Source organism: Choloepus didactylus (genome assembly GCF_015220235.1).
Source record: "Choloepus didactylus isolate mChoDid1 chromosome 24 unlocalized genomic scaffold, mChoDid1.pri SUPER_24_unloc1, whole genome shotgun sequence".
NCBI lineage: Eukaryota > Metazoa > Chordata > Mammalia > Pilosa > Megalonychidae > Choloepus > Choloepus didactylus.
In genome coordinates this window covers 2,317,475-2,335,464 of record NW_023637604.1, presented here as the reverse complement: position 1 = coordinate 2,335,464, position 17,990 = coordinate 2,317,475, and positions in this window count along the sequence as shown.

The following is a 17,990-nucleotide window of genomic DNA, read 5'->3' as shown; positions in this document are numbered from 1 at the left end:
GGCTTATTTTACTCAGCATTATGTCTTCAAGGTTCTTCCATGTTGTCATATGTTTCAAGACATCATTCCTTCTTACTGCCATGTAGTATTCCATCGTGTGTATATACCACATTTTATTTATCCACTGATCTGTTAAAGGACATTTGGGTTGTTTCCATGTCTCGACAATTGTGAATAATGCTGCTATGAACATTGGCTTACAGATATCTGTTCATGTCACTTCTTTCAGATCTTCTGGGTATATACCAAGAATTACAATCTCTGACTCAAAGGGTAACTCTATACATATTTTCTAAGGAACTGCCAGACTGACTTCCAGAGTGGCTGAACCATTATACAGTCCCACCAACAACGAATAAGAGTTCCAATTCCTCCACATCCCCTCCAGCATTTGTAGTTTCCTGTTTCTTTAATGGTAGCCATTGTAATTGGTGGGAAATGGTATCTCATTGTGGTCTTAATTTGCATTTCTCTGATAGCTAGTGAAGCTGAACATTTTTTTCATGTTTCTTGGCCATTTGTACTTCCTTGTCAGAGAACTGTCTTTTCATATCTTTTGCCCATTTTATAATTGGGCTGTCTGTACTATCGTCATTGAGTTGTAGGATTTCTTTATATATGCAAGATATCAGTCTTTTGCCAGATATGTGGATTCCAAAAATTTTTCCTGTTGAGTTGGCTGCCTCTTCAACATTTTGACAAATTCCTTTGAGTTACAGAAACTTCTAAGCTTGAAGAGTTCCCATTTATCTATTTTTTCTTTTGTTGCTTGTGCTTTGGGTGTAAAGTGTAGGAAGTGGCCACCTAATACAAGGTCTTGAAGATGCTTCCCTACATCATCTTCTAGGAGTTTTATGGTACTTTCTTATATATTGAGATCTTTGATCCATTTTGAGTTAATTTTTGTGTAAGGTGTGAGGTAGGGGTCCTCTTTCATTTTTTTTGGATATGGATATCCAACTCTCCCAGTCCCATTTGTTGAAAAGACTCTAATGACCCAGTCTTTGGGGGCCTCATCAAAGATCAGTCAGCCATAGATCTTTGGGTTTATCTCCAAATTCTCAATTTGATTCCATTGATCAATATGTCTGTCTTTGTGCCAGTACCATGCTGTTTTGACAACTGTGGCTTTATAATAAACTTCCAAGTCACAGAGCATAAGTCCTCCCACTTCATTTTTCTTTTTTAGAGTATCCTTAGTGATTCAAGACACTTCCCTTTCCAAATAAGTTTGATTACTAGCTTTTCCAAGTCTGCAAAGTAGGTTGTTGGAATTTTGATTGGGATTGCATTGAATCTGTAGAACAGTTTCGGTAGAATTGACATCTTAATGACATTTAGCCTTCGTATCCGTGAACATGGAATATTTTTCCATCTTTTAAGGTCCCCTTCTATTTCTTTTAGTAGAGTTATGTAGTTTTCTTTGTATAGGTGTTTTACATCTTTGGTTAAGTTTATTCCTAAGTACTTGAATTTTTAGTTGCTATTGAAAATGGTATCTTTTTCTTGAGTGTCTCTTCAGTTGTATTTCTAGCATATAGAAACATTACTGACTTATGTTCATTAATCTTGTATCCTGCTACTTTACTAAATTTGTTTATTAGCTCTAGTAGCTGTTTTGTCAATTTCTCAGGGTTTTCCAGATATAATATAATATCATCTGCAAGCAATGACAGTTTTACTTGTTCCTTTCCAATTTGGATGCCTTTTATTTCTTTGTCTTGCCAGATTGCCCTGGCTAGCACATCCAGCACAATGTTGAATAACAGTGGTGATAGCGGGCATCCTTGTCTTGTTCCTGATCTTAGAAGGAAGGCTTTCAGTCTCTCACCATTGAGTACTATGCTGGCTGTGGCATTTCATATATGCTCTTTATAATATTGAGGAAGTTTCCTTCAATTCCTACCTTTTAAAGTGTTTTTATCAAAAAGGGATGTTGGATTTTGTCAAATGCTTTTTCAGCATCTATTGAGATGATCATTTGATTTTTCCCTTTTGATTTTTTAATGTGTTGTAATACATTGATTGATTTTCTTATGTTGAACCATCCTTGCATGCCTAGAATGAACCCCACTTGGTCATGGTGTATGATTTTTTTAATGTCTTTGGATTCGATTTGCAAGTATTTTGTTGAGAATTTTTGCATCTATGTTCATTAGGGAGATATGCGTGTAGTTTTCCTTTTTTTGTAGCATCTTTGCCTGGTTTTGGTATCAGATTGATGTTAGCTTCATAAAATGAGTTAGGTACTGTTCCATTTTCTTTAATGTTTTGACAGAGTTTAAGTAAGATTGTTGTGAGTTCTTTTTAGAATGTTTGGTAGAATTACCCTATAAAGCCATCTGGCACTAGGCATTTATTTCTGGGAAGATTTTTGATGACTGATTGGATGTCTTTGCTTGTCATTGCTTGGTTGAGGTCTTATGTTTCTTCTCTGGTCAGTCTAGTTTGTTCATATGTTTCCAGGAAATTGTCAATTTCCTCTACATTATCCAGTTTGTTGCCATACAGTGGTTCATAGTATCCTCTTATAATTTTTTTTTAATTTCTTCTGGATCTGCAGTAATGTCACATTTCTCTTTCATTATTTTGTTTATATGGGTGTTCTCTGTTTTTGATTTTGTCAGTCTAGCTACTGGCTTGTCAGTCTTGTTGAGCTTCTCAAAGAACCAACTTTTGGTGATATTTATCCTCTCTATTGTTTTTTTTTTTTTTTTTTTTGGTTCTCTATGTCATTTATTTCTCCTTTAGTCCTTGTTATTTCTTTTCTTCTACTTGGTTTAGGATTGGTTTGTTGTTCATTTTCTAGCTTCTTCAGTTGATCCATTAGTTCTTTGATTTTGGCTCCTTCTTCCTTTTTAATATATGCATTTAGTGCTATAAATTTCCCCCTTAGTACTGCTTTTGCTGCATCCCATAGGTTTTGGTATGTTGTGTTCTCATTTTCATTTGTCTCTCTATATTTAGCAATTTCTCTAGTTATTTCTTCTTTAACCCACTGTTTGTTTAGCAGTGTGTTGTTTAACCTCCAGGTATTTGTGAATTTTCTAAGTCTCTGATGGTTTTTGACTTCTAATTGTATTCCTTTGTGGTCAGAGAATGTGCTTTGAATAATTGCATTTTTTTTTTTTTTTTAATTTATTGAGGCTTGTTTTATGTCCCAGCATATGATCTATTCTGAAGAAAGTTCTGGGACCACTAGAGAAGAATATGTATCCTGGTGATTTGGGATGTAATGTTCTACATATCTCTGTTAAATCCAATTCATTTATCAGATTGTTTAGGTTTTCAATGTCCTTATTGCTCTTCTGCCTGATTGATCTATCTACAGGAGAGAGTGATGTGTTGACGTCTCTCACAATTATTGCGGAAACATCAATTGCTTTCTTTAATTTTGCCAGTGTTTCTTTCATGTATTTTGTGGCACCTTGATTGTGTGCATAAACATTTATGATTGTTATTTCTTCTTGTTGAATTGCCCCTTTAATTAGTATGTAGTGGTCTTCTTTGTCTGTCGTAACATCCTTGTATTTAAAGTCTATTTTATCTGAGATTGATGTTACTAGTTCTGCTTTCTTTTGGCTGTAGCTTACAGGAAATATTTTTTCCTTCCTTTCACTTCCAATTTCTTCATGTCCTTGTGTCTAAGATGACTCTCTTGTGTGCAACATATTGGTAGTTCATTTTTTTGATCCATTCTGCAAATCTATATCTTTTAATTGGGGAGTTTAATCCATTTACATTCAATGTTATAACCGTGAAGGCATTTCTTGAATCAGCCATCTAATCCTTTGGTTTATGTTTGTCATATATATTTTTCCCTCTCTCTATTAATATCCTTTAATGTACCCATACTGAATCTCTTTAGTACTGAGCTTTTCTCCATGTCTCTCTCTCCTTTCTTTGTCTGTTGGCAGGGCTCCCTTTAGTATCTCCAGTAGGGCAGGTCTCTTGTTAGCAAATTCTCTCAGCATTTATTTACCTGTGAAAAATTTAAGCTCTCCATCAAATTTGAAGGAGAGCTTAGCTGAATAAAGAATTCTTGGTTGGCAATTTTTCTTTCTCAGAATTTTAAATGTCATGCCACTGCCTTCTCACCTCCATGGTGACTGCTGAGTAGCCACTACTTAGTCTTATGCTGTTTCCTTTCTATGAGGTGAATTGCTTCTCTCTTGCTGCCTTCAGAACTTCCTCCTCTTCTGTATTTGACAGTGTGATCAGAATATGTCTTGGAGTGGGTTTCTTTGGATTTATTCTATTTGGAGTTTGCTGGGCATTTATTATTTGTGTATTTACAGTGTTTAGAAAATTTGAGAAGTTTTCCCCAACAATTTCTTTGAATACTCTTCCTAGATTTTTACCCTTCTCTTCTCCTTTTGGAACACCAATGAGTCTTATATTTCGAAGTTTTATATTATCTATCATATCCCTGAGGTCCATTTCAATTTTTTATTTTTTCCCCATTCTTTCTTTTGTTCTTTTATTTTCCATTCTGTCATCTTCCAGGTCACTGACTCGTTCAGCTTCCTCTAGTCTTGCACTATAAGTATCCAGAATCTTTTTAATTTGGTCACTAATTTCTTTTATATCCATAAGATCTTCTATTTTTTTTTTATTTACTCTTGCAATTTCTTCTTTATGCTCTTCTAGGTTCTTCTTGATGTCCTTTATATCCTGTGCCATGCTCTTCTTCATGTCCTTTATATTCTGTGCCATGGTCTCATTGTTCATCTTTAGTTCTTTTATTAATTGCTGCAGGTATTGTGTCTCTTCTGATCTTTTGGTTTGGGTGCTTAGGCTTGTGTTATCCATATCATCTGGTTTTTTCATATGCTTTAAAATTTTCTGGTTTTTTTTTTTTTTGGCCTCTTGGCATTTGTTTAACTTGATAGAGTTGTTTTAGGATTTGTAGACTGACTGAAATCCTAGTGTCTAATTTGTCAGATCTACAGCTTCATGAAGTACACTTTCTCTAACTCACCAGCAGGTGGTGTCCATGGGCAACCTGTTCCCCTAAAGCCAGTTCTCCCCTGCTTTGTCTTTGTGGTGAGTGGGGGAGTGAGTCTTGTGGGGTCCAATTGGTGTACCAAGCTTGTGTGTGTAGTTGGTGTTGCCCACCCTTTATATTGGGTGTGTGTCTGGGCAGTCAGGGAGGGGGGGTGGCTCTAACAATCAAATCTTCCTGGTGATCCTGGAGATTTAAAGCTGCTGCAATAGCCAAATCCTTCAGTTCAGTCCTGACACAGTTTGTCTCTGCCACTGACTCTCCAGTCCTTGGTATTGGCATATGGCCCCTGAGACTGATGAGTGGGTCCCTATTCTAGGCTGTGCACCCCCAGGTCCTCTGTTGAGGGATGACTGTGCTATGTCACAGGTGAGTTCCATCCCCCCAGGACAGTTCTGGGCTGGAGGGCTGTGTAGAGACTCCCAGTCTGCTAAAAGGATGGCTGAATAGGGCATGTTAATTCACACTGCTCCACCTTCCCAAATCTGGGACAACCAGCTGAGGGTGCAGGAAAGGCTAACATCCATGCCCGATTTTGTGGTGTGTGAATGTGTTACTGGAAGCACTTCCCATCACACTGGATTGCCTGGGGCAGCTCTGGTCTATGGGGCCAGTGATGGGCAGAAATATTCCCTGTCCACCAGGATGATGGCTGTGAGAGAACCCCCCTTTTCTTGGGAAGTTGTGATGTTTAGTGAATTTTCTCAGCCACTGGACTTATTGTCTTATGTCTCAGAGCTCTCTTAGTTCTGCTCTTGTCTTGAGCTGCCCAAATTGCAAGCCTTTGAGGCTTTCTGCATTGGGCTTCTTAGAGTAATTGTTTTAGAAAAAGAGAAAAAGATTTAAAAAAGGGGGAGGAAAGGCCCTCCTTGCAGATCTAATGGGTTATTGAAATGCTAAGAGACATACCAGTTAGGGCCATTAAGGAATGGTCCAGAGGGCAGAGAAACTGGTTTTTCTTCTGGATTTGCATATGAGCCTGACTCTGTCTGAGCTCTGCCGTTCCCTTTTCTATGTTCATCAGAACTCCAAAATGCCTCCACTTTTATTTGTAGATTTTTCTTGCTGTTTTTGCTATCTCCCTATCTCCTCTCTGCCAGGCTGGCTGCTCCCAGATTCTCTGGTGTCTGGTTTCAGTCTATCTATGATTTGAGTTTGGATCAGTAGAATCAGTTTCTGATAAGAGCCACAACTGCAGTTCTCCCTCCTTGTTCCCAGCATTGTTGGCCCCTCCTCCCATGGGACTGAGCCTGGCAAGGAGGGTCATGGGTCCCCTGGACACAAAAGCTTACAGATTTTGCTGAACTCAGCAGTTCCACATGTTCATGAGTGTTGTGTGAAGTATGCCCAAAGTCAAACTGCTCTGCGGTGTCAGGTCCACACAGTTCCTGGCTTTCTACCTACTTCCCTGGAGGAGTAACTAAAATGTACACCTCACCACTCCCGCCAGAAACTTCCTTTTATGCTCCCTACATTTTCTTCTAAAAGTTTTATGGTCTTAGCTTGCCATTTTGCTGTATTCATTGATTATTTCTAGTTATTTGTTGTAGATTTTTCTACATATAAGATCATATCGTTTGCAAACAGTGAAAGTTTTACTTCTTCCTCTCTTATCTGGATGACTTTTATTTCTTTTTCTTGCCTAGTTGCTCTAGCTAGAACTTCCAGTACAATGATGAATAACAATGATATCAGTGGGCATCCTTTTTTATTCCTTACCTTAGAGGGAAAGCTTTCAGTCTTTCCCCATTAAGTATGATGTTAGCTGTGGGTTTTTCATATATTCACTTCATCATATTAAGGAAGGTCCCTTCTATTTCCATCCTTTTGTGTGTTATCTTCAAGAAAGTTGACTTTTGTCAAATGCCTTTTCTGCATTCATTGAGATTATCATGTGTTTTTTCTACTTTGATTTATTAATGTTGTGCATTACATTAACTGATTTTCTTGTGTTGAACCACCCTTGCATACCTGGAATAAATCCACTTCGTCATAGTGTATAATTCTTTTAATGTGTTGCTGCATTCAGTTTGCAAGTATTTTGTTGAACATTTCTGCATCTATAATGATTAGGAAATTGTTCTATAATTTTCTTTTCTTGTGCTATCTTTGCTATGCTTTGGTATTAGGGTGATGTTGGCCTCATGGAATAAGTTAGGTAGTTTTCTTTCATCTTCAATTTTTTTGAAGTTTTTCAGCTTGATTGGTACTAATTCTTTCTTGAATGCTTGGTAGAATTCACATGTGAAACCATCTGGTCCTGGACTTTTCTTTTTTAGGAGGTGTTTAGTGACTGACTCAATCTCTAATGATATTTTTGTTGAGGTCATCTACTTCTCAAGTCAAAGTCAGTTTTTCATACTTTTCTAGGAAATTATCCATTTCATCTAAGTTGTCTAGTTTATTAACTTATAGTTGCCATTAATATCCTCTCATTATCTCCTTTTTTTGTGGGATCAGTATTTATTTCCCTTTTCCCATTTCTGATTTTACTTATTTGCATACTCTTTTATTTTACCCTAGCTAAGGGTCCATTAAATTTATCGATTTTCTCAAAGAATCAACTTCTGGTTTTGTTAGTTCTTTTGTTTTCATGTTCTCAATTTCATTTATTTCTACCGTAATCTTTGTTATTTATTTCCTTCCATTTGTTTTGCAGTTAGTTTGTTGTTCTTTCTCTAGTTCCTCCAGGTGAACAGTTAATTCCTTGATTTTCCTTCCTTCTTCTCTTTTAATATAGGCATTTAGAGCAATAAATTTCCCTCTCAGCACCACCTTTGCTGCATCCCATGTTTCAATATGTTTTCACTTGAAGTGTTTTGGTTTTCATTTGCTTCAAGATATTTAATAATCTCTCTGGTAATTTCTCCCTTGACCCACTGGTTAATAGTGTGGTTTTAGCATCCATATATTTGTGAATTTTCTGGTCTTCTGCCTATTATAGATTTCCAACTTCATTCCATTATGGGCTTATAAAGTGTTGTGTATAATTTCAATATTTTTACATGTATTGAGACTTGCTTTGTGACCCAAGTTGTGTTCTATCCTGGAGAATGATCTGTCAGCACTTGAGAAAAATGTGTATCTTGCCATTGTGGGCAGTGTACCATAAATATCTGTTAAGTTTAGTTCATTTATCATTTTATTCAATATCTATGGTTCCTTATTGATCCTCTTTCTAGATGTTCTATCTTTTGATGAGAGTGGTGTATTAAAATTTACAACTACTATTGTATAAATGTCTACTTCTCCCTTCAGTTTTGTCAGTGTTTGCCTCATGTATTTTGGGGCACTGTGGCTTGGTGCATAGATCTTTCTGATTGCTATGTCTTCTTGATGGATTGTTCCTTTTAATTGTTTTATATTTGGAGTCTTTTTTTTCTGATAGATACCACTGCTCTTTTCTGGTTGTTGTTTGCATGAAATATCTTTTTTTCCAAACTTTCACTTTCAAACAGTTTTTATCCTTGGGTCTTAAGTTAGTCTATTGTAGACAAAATGTAGATTAATCTTGTTTTTTTTAAAAGTCCATTCTGCAAATCTATCTCTTTTGATTTGGGAGTTCAATCCACTAACATTTAATGTGATTTCTGTAAAGGCATTACATCTTTCAACCATTTTTTCCTTTTGGATTTTATATGTCATATCTTCTTTTTTTCTTTCCTTTAACCCTTTTAGTTACCCTTACTGTTAATCTTCATTTCTACACTCTTCTCCAAACCTCTCTCCTTTTCTTCCCTATCTGTCTGTAGTACCCCCTTTAGTATTTCTTGTAGAGGAGGTCTCCTGTTCATGAATTCTCTCAATGTCTATCTGTAAATATTTTAATTTATCCCTCACCTTTGAAGGACAATTTTGCCAGATGTCAGATTCTTGGTTGGCAGTTTTTCTCTTTCAATATCTTGAATATGTCATACTACAGCATTCTCACCTCCATTGTCTCTGCTGGGAAATCTGCACTTAGTCTTACTGAGCTTCCCTCATTTGTAATGGATCATTTTCCATTGCTGCTTTCAGAATTCTGTTTGTCTTTGACACCTGGCAGTCTGAATAGTGACTGTCTTGGGTTAAGTCTTTTTGGATCAATTCTGTATGGGGTACACTGTGCTTCTTGAATCTGTGATTTTATGTCTTTCATAAGAGTTGGGAAATTTTCATTGATTATTACCCCTATTATTCTTTTTACCTCATTTCCTTTTCTTCTTCTGGGACACCTATAACAAGTATATTCATGCACCTCATGTCATCATGCAGTCTCTGAGACCCAGCGTGTATTTTTCCATTCTTTTCCCTATCTGTTGTTTTGTGTGAAGGATTTCAGATGTCCTGTCCTCTGGTTCACTAATCCTTTTTTCTGCCTTTTCATATCCATTGTTGTGTATTTTCATTGTGTTTTTCATCTCTTCTACTGTGTCTTTCATTCCCATACTTTCTGTCATTTCTTTTTTCAAGCTTTTGAGTTCTGCATGAACACCCTGTGTGGAAGCAAGCTTCTTTTTATCCATGCATTTATTTGAGGAAACTTTGAATAAGTTACCTTTGAGCAGGATAATTTGGCTTCATCAATGGCCAACAAATCATCCTTGTTTGTGTGGTTATGTAATTTGTGAATAGAAGTCAAGAGCCTGTTGGAAAATCTGTGGTATCTAGTGATATGTGTCTGTTTGTGACCTTTCTTGTCTTTCGCGTGTCTTACTGCCCCCACTTTAACTTAAGAAGCCTGCTGCTGTGAACCATAGTGCCATCTTGCTAGCTTATTTTGAGAAAAAATGACAGATTCTTCACTTCTCCACCACCTCCAACAGAAGCCACTCTTTCAAATCTATAATAATAATGATAGCTAATATCTATCGAAATATTACATTTCAGACAATATTTTGTGTACTTTACATACATCATCTAACTTAGTTCTTATAACAATTTAATGAAGTAGTACTATAATTATCCCATTCTGTACATGAAGTAACTGAGACACAGAAAGGTTAAAGAAATTGTTCAAGGTCCCACAGCCAATGAGAGTTTGAGATGGAATTTGAGTTTGGGTAAGTTGGCTCCAGAGAACTTATTCTTTCTATTGTATATCTCCATGCCACCTCCCTGATGCCTCCATTCTGCCCTTCCTTCAGTAACTAGAATAGTAGTAAGTCACCTTGAAAATTGAATATAATACAATTTCTGGGGTTGGAGTCCCTTAAGAGACTAAGCCACTATTTCTAGAGTGGGGCACAGGAATCTGCATTATTAAAAATTCCTGGTAATTCTGATGCACCTGGTCAAATGCTGCCTTTTGATAAACATTGTTCTGGGTTAAAAATAACTGTTGCCTACACATCTGAGCTTCAATTTTGTTGCAGATAGCTTTTCAATTCAATCCAACACTCATTTGTTGCTCACCCATGGGACCCCAAGCTAGATTGTGTAATCCAGGAGATTACCTCAATGTCCTCAGCCTCCCCTAGCCCCACATGCCCAGGGCTGTCATGCAGTGAGGGGAAGAGGAATCTGAGGTTGACATATGAGAAAAAAGAATTGGAATAACTTCTCTCTTCTTTCTTCTTCCAGAGACTTCCTCGACCTCCAATGGGATAGAAAGGGTTTAGATGGAAGGCATGTAAGTTTTACTTGCTTAGGAGTAGACTGAAATGAAAGCTTTTCTAAAAAACAGGCATGCTTTTCCATCTAATCCCACAAAATCATCATTGGTTGAGCATTTACTATGCTCCAGACACCTATCCAAGTACTTCATGTTTATTATCCATAATTAACCTTTTTCACTCTCACCTGTAGGTAAGTACAATTATTCTCACTGTTTTCTTATGGGGAAATATGCACAATGAAGTTAAGGAGTTTGTTCAAGGACAAATGGATATGAAATGACAGAACTGTGTTTTGAACTCAGACAGTCCAAATACAAAACATAGACTCTTTGCTGGTTATACAAAACTCCCTCCCTAGTTTATCTTGCTCAATGACAAAGATATAAGAAGCTTTAAAGATTAGTTAATCCATGTAATTTCAAACTGATTATTTCCTTATGGAACTCTTTCTTCAAATGAAAACTTTCACAGATCAATCATAGCCTTCCCACGTTCCAGGACCAGTGACTTTGATTGTTATGGCCCAGGAGGGGGTTCTGCATTAAAATCATTTGAAATCTAACAGCAATACTCTCTTCCTATTTTACAGTGAGTAAACTTAAGTTCAGAGATGGGAATTGAGTAGTTGGTGTCAGAACTGTTGAAAGCAGCTGGTTGGTGGCAGAGCTGATATTGGACCTTGGGTCTCCTAAGTCTCAACTTAGTGCTTTCTACTATACTATACACCTTCTGCCAGGCTAGAAACCCATTGTTTCCTTCATGCATGTTTCCATCTCTAGTATTTCTCAGCTTCTGGGATGACAGGGCATAAAGCAACTGAGTAAACAAAAAGAACTGCAGTTGTGTATGTTGACTTTGACTTTTGAGTACAAAGCTGCTTTAGGATAACCAAACAAATCAGTTTGAGCCCAGATGCCCATGGCATAAAGAATTGATTAGGCAGTTTTTTTTGACTATAAATAAAGGCTATACTTGTTTGCCATGAGATGATACTGGAGGGTCCCTGAGTGGTATGACACTGCAAATGGAAAACAAATATGGCTAGTACAGGGAGGAAATCCCCATGTTATTATTATATGTGGAGAAACATTTTGGAATGTGACCCTCTCAATTCATTCTCCAAATGTTCAATAAGTGTCTGAGGCAAAAACACAATGCTAGGTACTGAGAACTTAGCTGAGGTTCCAGTCTGTTTCCTATCACTGTCATAACAAATTAAAATAAACTTAGTGGCTTAAAACAACACAAACTTATTATGTTACAGTTCCATAAATCAAATGTCCAGCCCAGTTCACACTGGGTTAAAATAAAGGTGTGAGCAGGGACACATTTCTTTCTGGAGGCTCTGGAGTAAAATTTGTTTCCTTGTCTTTTACAGGTTCTAGAGACTGTGTGTATACTTTGATTTATGATCCCCATCACCCATCTTCAAAGCCAGCAACTTCTCACACTGCCATCTCTCTGGTTCTCTGCAGCTATGAAATGTTCTCTGCTTTTAAGGACCCATGTGATTTGATTGGGACCATGGTGATAATCCAGGAGAATATCCCCACCTCAAGTTCCTTAAATTTAATCATATCTGTAAAGTCCCTTTTGCCATGTAAGTTAACATAGTCACAGTTTCCAGGGATTGAAACATGGATACTTTCGTGTGAACATTATTATGCCTATCATATTGCCCTTCAGGGCATTACACTCTACTGGATGAAACAGGTCTGCACAGGCATAATTTTATCTAATGTACTATGCTTCATAAATGTATTAATACCTGTGAAAAGTAGTAGGCCTTAAGGAAAATATCAAAGAAGGGGTGGAATTTTAACTGAGTCTTAACAGAAGAGGAGCTCAGAAGGTCACCATAAGGGAGGTGATGGTAATGAAACAATAAAGAGGAATGGAGCCAAATTGTGGAGGGTTTACCAAGGATACACTGAAGTTTTCTTACAAATGAGAGACATGTTAAAAGTCATGTTTGGGCAAAATCTTTCTGGAAGTAGCAAGAAGTCAAGATTGGAGTGTGCAGAATGAATGGCAATGGTCTGGTAAAAATAAGGAAGATATGAGACACAAATAGTGGGCACTGGAAGTTGACCCAGTGGATGAAACTGAAAGGCACACAGGGACTGATTTTCTAGGAGCAGAGTTATGCCAATACCTTAGATCAGGAACTCACGAAGAAGAACCAGTTTTGGAAGAAGATAATGAAGTTGGTTTTGGATAAGTTGAGTTGAAAATGCCCATTGCACTGTTTTCAAACTTCCAAACTTTTACCTCACCCTTAGTTTCTCTGGCTGAGCCATAAACTAACCACAAATAGTGTTGACTCATCTATAAGGAAGATAGAGTCCCTGTCTTGTTTAATATGAGTCAGCCTTGCAAATACACATTCACCAGTATGTGTTTCTATGAATGATTAGAGAATAGTGATGAATGCATCTTTTAAGGGAAGGGCCAATTTGCTGGTTTGAATGTATTATGTCCCCCAAAATGCCATTATCTTTGATACAATCTTGTGTGGACAGATGTATTAGTGTTGATTAGATTGTAACTCTTTGAGTGTTTCCAAGGAGATATGACCCACCCAACTGTAGGTGATAACTCTGATTAGATAATTTGCATGGAGGCATGGCCCTGCCCATTCAGTGTGGGAATTGATTAGTTTACTGAGAGAGTAGCTGCAGATAAGAGACAATTTGAAGATGGCTGTTGAAAGCAGACTCTTGTTCCAGAGAAGCTAAGAGAGGACAAACACCCTAAGAGCAATTAATAGTGACATTTTTGAGGAACTGCAGCCTAGAGAGGAACATCCTGGGAGAAAGCCATTTTGAAACCAGAAGTTTGGAGCAGATGCCAGCCACATGCCCTCCCAGCTAACAGAGGTTTTCCGGACATCATTGGCCATCCTCCAGTGAAGGTATGCGATTGCTGATGTGTTACCTTGGACACTATATGACCTTAACACTGTAACTGTGTAACCAAATAAATCTGCTTTTATAAAAGCCAATCCATCTCTGGTGTTTTGCATACTGGCAGCATTAGTGAACTAGAACAGCCAATATACCAATAATATGTCATTTCAAATTCTTTATAATGAGACAAGATATAAGTAACAATAATGGTAATGAAATTTACATTTCTATAACACTTTACATTGTTGAAAGCACTTCCCTATCCATATATTTATTTGACCATTATAGTATTCTTGTGGGTGAAAACAGAGCAGCTATTATTTCTACTGTTATTTTAAAGAAAAAGTTGTTTCTGAACTGATGTTCTGAACTGAAAGTTCATAGAGTCTAAGTGGCTTTTATACCTGCAAAGCCATGACTGGTACTCAATTTTTCTCACTCAAGCTGTAATTTAACCATTCTTTTCCTCAATTTATTCACCTATAATTTATGACTAATATAAGCCTATCCATAGAGCTGTTGTGAGAATTAAATGAGATAATACCCACAAAGTGCTTGATACAGGGACCATTACATAGTAAATTCTCAATAGATGCTATTTATCATCATTACCATCATCATCATCATCATCATTGCTACATAAAGCTGTAATTGAAATATTTTGAAGTTTAGGTGGACTAGATGCAGAAGTCAATGAAATATGGCCTACAAATCAAATATGTCTCACTGCCCAGTTTTGTAGAAAAAGTTTTATTGGAACATAGCTACCCTCATTTTTTTATCTGTTGCCTATGTCTGCTTTTGTGTAACAATAGCAGAATACTTGTTGTGGTAAAGACTGCGTGGCTCTCAAAGCCTAAACTATTCACTATCTGATGTTTTTCAGGAAAAGTTTGCCAACCCCTGGGTTAGAGACTGATTAAGTAAGTACAATTTTGTGATACTTCTTATCTGAGGAACTCCTCTAAACAAAAATGCGCACAGAAAAACATGCAGACTTAGATTTTATATAAATTGTAATTATATTCTTTTCATGAGTATGATCTTGTACAGATTGACTTAAATAAGATGGAGGTGGGTGTAGTTATTTTAATGATCGGTTAGAAGGTGGTTGACACAAAGAAGTCAGCTCCAGAAGAGGAAGTAAGTTCTGGGAGAAAACAGAAAGTAAGGATCTGTTTAAGGAAAGCAATAGAAAGAGTTTAGGAAAGGCTTCAGTGTAGGAAAAATTGACAGTTGAGCAGTAGCTACCCTGAGCAACCTCTAAGTATAGAACAGGATAGAAACAAAGAGAAGCCAGAGTTAAGAATTAAGACTAAGGGCTGAAAGTCTAGAAGAGAAGCTATTTTGGAAACTAACATAAGTAGGGAGGGTCTTTCTTAGACCAGAATTTATTGAAGAGCAATTGGGGGTGAGTGCAGGAGAATAAGGGCCAGGAGGCTAGTAAGTGTACAGTGACAGGGCTGGGACTAAAGCCCAGCCAGAAAGGTTCTAACAATTCAAAGAACTGTGTCTCAAACAGCAAAGCTTGTTTACAGCTGAAAGAAGCAAGAAATGAAGAAGGCATTGCCCAATGTATGTCTAACTAAAGACAAAACAATGACGCAAAGTAGGACATTCAGCATATTCATCACCTTTCATGTATCAGGTTCTCTGATAGGCACTTTTACATGTGTGCTCAGAATATGTAGCCTTGAGTTTTCTCACTGACACAGGAGATTTTGCCTTCTAAATTTATTTGCATGAGGTCTACAGATGACTAGTCATAGGAAAAACTATGGATGTATGGAGAAGACAGGTAAAATTGAGGAACACTTGGTCCTCTGAGATGGCAACTAGATTCAAGCAACAATGAATGTGGGCAGCTTTCAAGTTGGGAATGCCCTGACAAACTTTATCACAATATTTCTTTCTATGATACTATAAGCTTTCTTGGGGCAAGGAACTAGCTAGGTACATGTCCCTGAACTCCTGATATATTGACCTGTTTTCTGAGCCAAACCCAACCTGGCTGATTGTATCTGTCTTCCCTCACTCCTTGTCTTGCTATGGGATGGCTGTTTTCCTCCACTCCCATGCCCAAGGACCAAGAATAGAAGTAATGACCAATATGATCTATTTTGTCTCTACCCCTCACTGATACAACACAGGATACCACCTTCCCTTTAAAACTTTGTCCAAAAGCCTAGCACCATGGAAATTTCCCCAGCCTGCTGAAAGGAGAGCAGCCCTCCCTCCTCCAAATCACATGCAGGAGGGCTGTGACTGATGTAGAGCCTTTAGAGTGGTATCATATGTTCCCTGGTGAATAATAGAAATTTGATATTGAAGCCATTTACTACATAAAGGCCAATGACACCTGTAATTAGCTCAGGACCTACATGCTTAATCAATGTTGGAAAGTGAGCTCATTATAAAGAAAATGAATTACAAAGGGCACGCCAATAGTTGGAAAAACTCTCCATAGGCACATGAGAGGCCAAGCTTTCTAATTGCTCTTTTCCTGTTAACCTCCTTACAAGGGCTAAATTGTAGATACTAATTATCAGCTTGGTTCTAAACAAAGGTATTCAGGAATATTTCTCCTACAAGTCTACCTAAGGTTGACCACCTTCTTCAGATCCAGCTGGATCCCCTGGAAGCCAACCCTCAGGAAGAGGAGTTTTCTCTCCTTTCTTAGAAAAAGTTGTCATTTACCCTGGGCACAAACTACATTGCCCTCTGGGAAAGCCTCAGTTAGAATATGAGCCAGAAAAAAGACAAGTATTAAACAATTCTCGTAGTCAAGAATCTTTGGAGGTGTCTGTTCTGTCAACGTTTTCTTACCTTGCTGTTCTAGAATCTGGTGAACATTCCGTGGCAAAGGATGGCAACCATGTATACGTCAATTTTCATTAGTCAGGTCACAGAACTGAAACACATCTCTCAACCATTTAGATTTAAAGTCCTGAAGCTTCTTTTATTTCCCAAACAAACTCTTACTTGGGAAGCCAGTATATGCAAATGTAAGAAGCAAATGCTTCTCTCCCTGAAGAAGTCCTCTCTGTTAGGATCCAGCTTTGTATCTGCATAATCTTAGGATGACTCAGCACAAGTGTGAAAACCATTGCTTGCCTCCACTCCCTGTCTCTGAAGATGCACAGATTATAGGATTTCCATTCTGACAGAGTAGAATAAACTTCACTTTGGGCTAAAAAGACCAGAGTTTCCCTCTCAATTTTATGACTTATGCACTGTAACCTAGAGAAGGCCTCTTTTATCTAGGTCTTGGTTTCTTTGTCTCTAGGGTTTTTTTCAGTCTCCAAATTTGATTATTTTAAACATTGGTAGGAAATAAATTCGCAAGCTACCTCCTAGGAATACATTCTAAGAGCCCACAACTCCTGAATGAAGACCCCTTACCTAATGCCCCTTCTAAATTCTTTCTGAAGCACTATTACTTTTGTCCTATCTTCTGGGAGCACAAGCCATAGGTTTACATTGATTCAAAGTGAAAAACAACAGTTCCTAACTCCTTATTGACTAAGGTGGATCCTGAATAGACTGCTGGAACCAGAATATATATTTTCTCTGTTGCTTGGCTTGTGGACAGAGGGTTATGTTAATAATTTGGGGGACAAATGAGAAAGGCCTCTAATGTATACTTTCAAAGAAGTCTGCATGGATCAGGTGTAAAATGATGCTGATCCAAAAGAGACAGAAATTTCTGGACAGGAGGGAGACCAGAAGTAGAGAGGGGAGAAATCTTAGATTAAAGTGAGATTGGGATTTATAAAGAAGAGAAGCTTCTTGATAGGGTGCAAATGTCAGGAATGGTGACATGGTCTCTGAAGACTCAGACAGCTAAGTTCTTCATAGACTATGACATTGATGATAGTGGTAATGATGACTACAACTATTACTTGCCATGTATAGTCTTCGGTATGTCCTAGGCACTACCTAGTTTAATTTTGACAAGTATCCCCCGGTTTCAAATGATAAATTTGAAGTTTGCTGAGGATGAGTAACTTGGTCAAAGTGACAGACAGTCTGATTCTAAGGCCCATGTTCTTAACCACGATTCTATAGGTATCCACAGCAAGGAACATAGAAGAGGCATTCTGAACTGGGCCTTTTAATAATTTTTGATGATACTTTGGGTAAAACCTGGACCCAAATTCTCTTTTAGACATGAGGTAATAAGCTTAAGGGCCCCAAAATGTCTGACCTGTATGACACTGTCCTGAGAACTACCTAAGGGGCAAAGGATTGGGGAGAAGAGAGGCCCCACATTACAAGAATGAAACCTCACTGTGCTCTGGAGGCACCACTTCTGCCCACTAGGAGATCTCAACCTAGTAGCGAAGATAAGACAATATGTAGCTGTCTTTCACACAAAGAAGAATGTGGTCAGTGTTGCAAGCAGCCCAGAATTAAACATGGGATTGTGTGAAATAAATTCTAATTGCTAAAAGAAGTTGTAAGAGGGGGAGATCAACA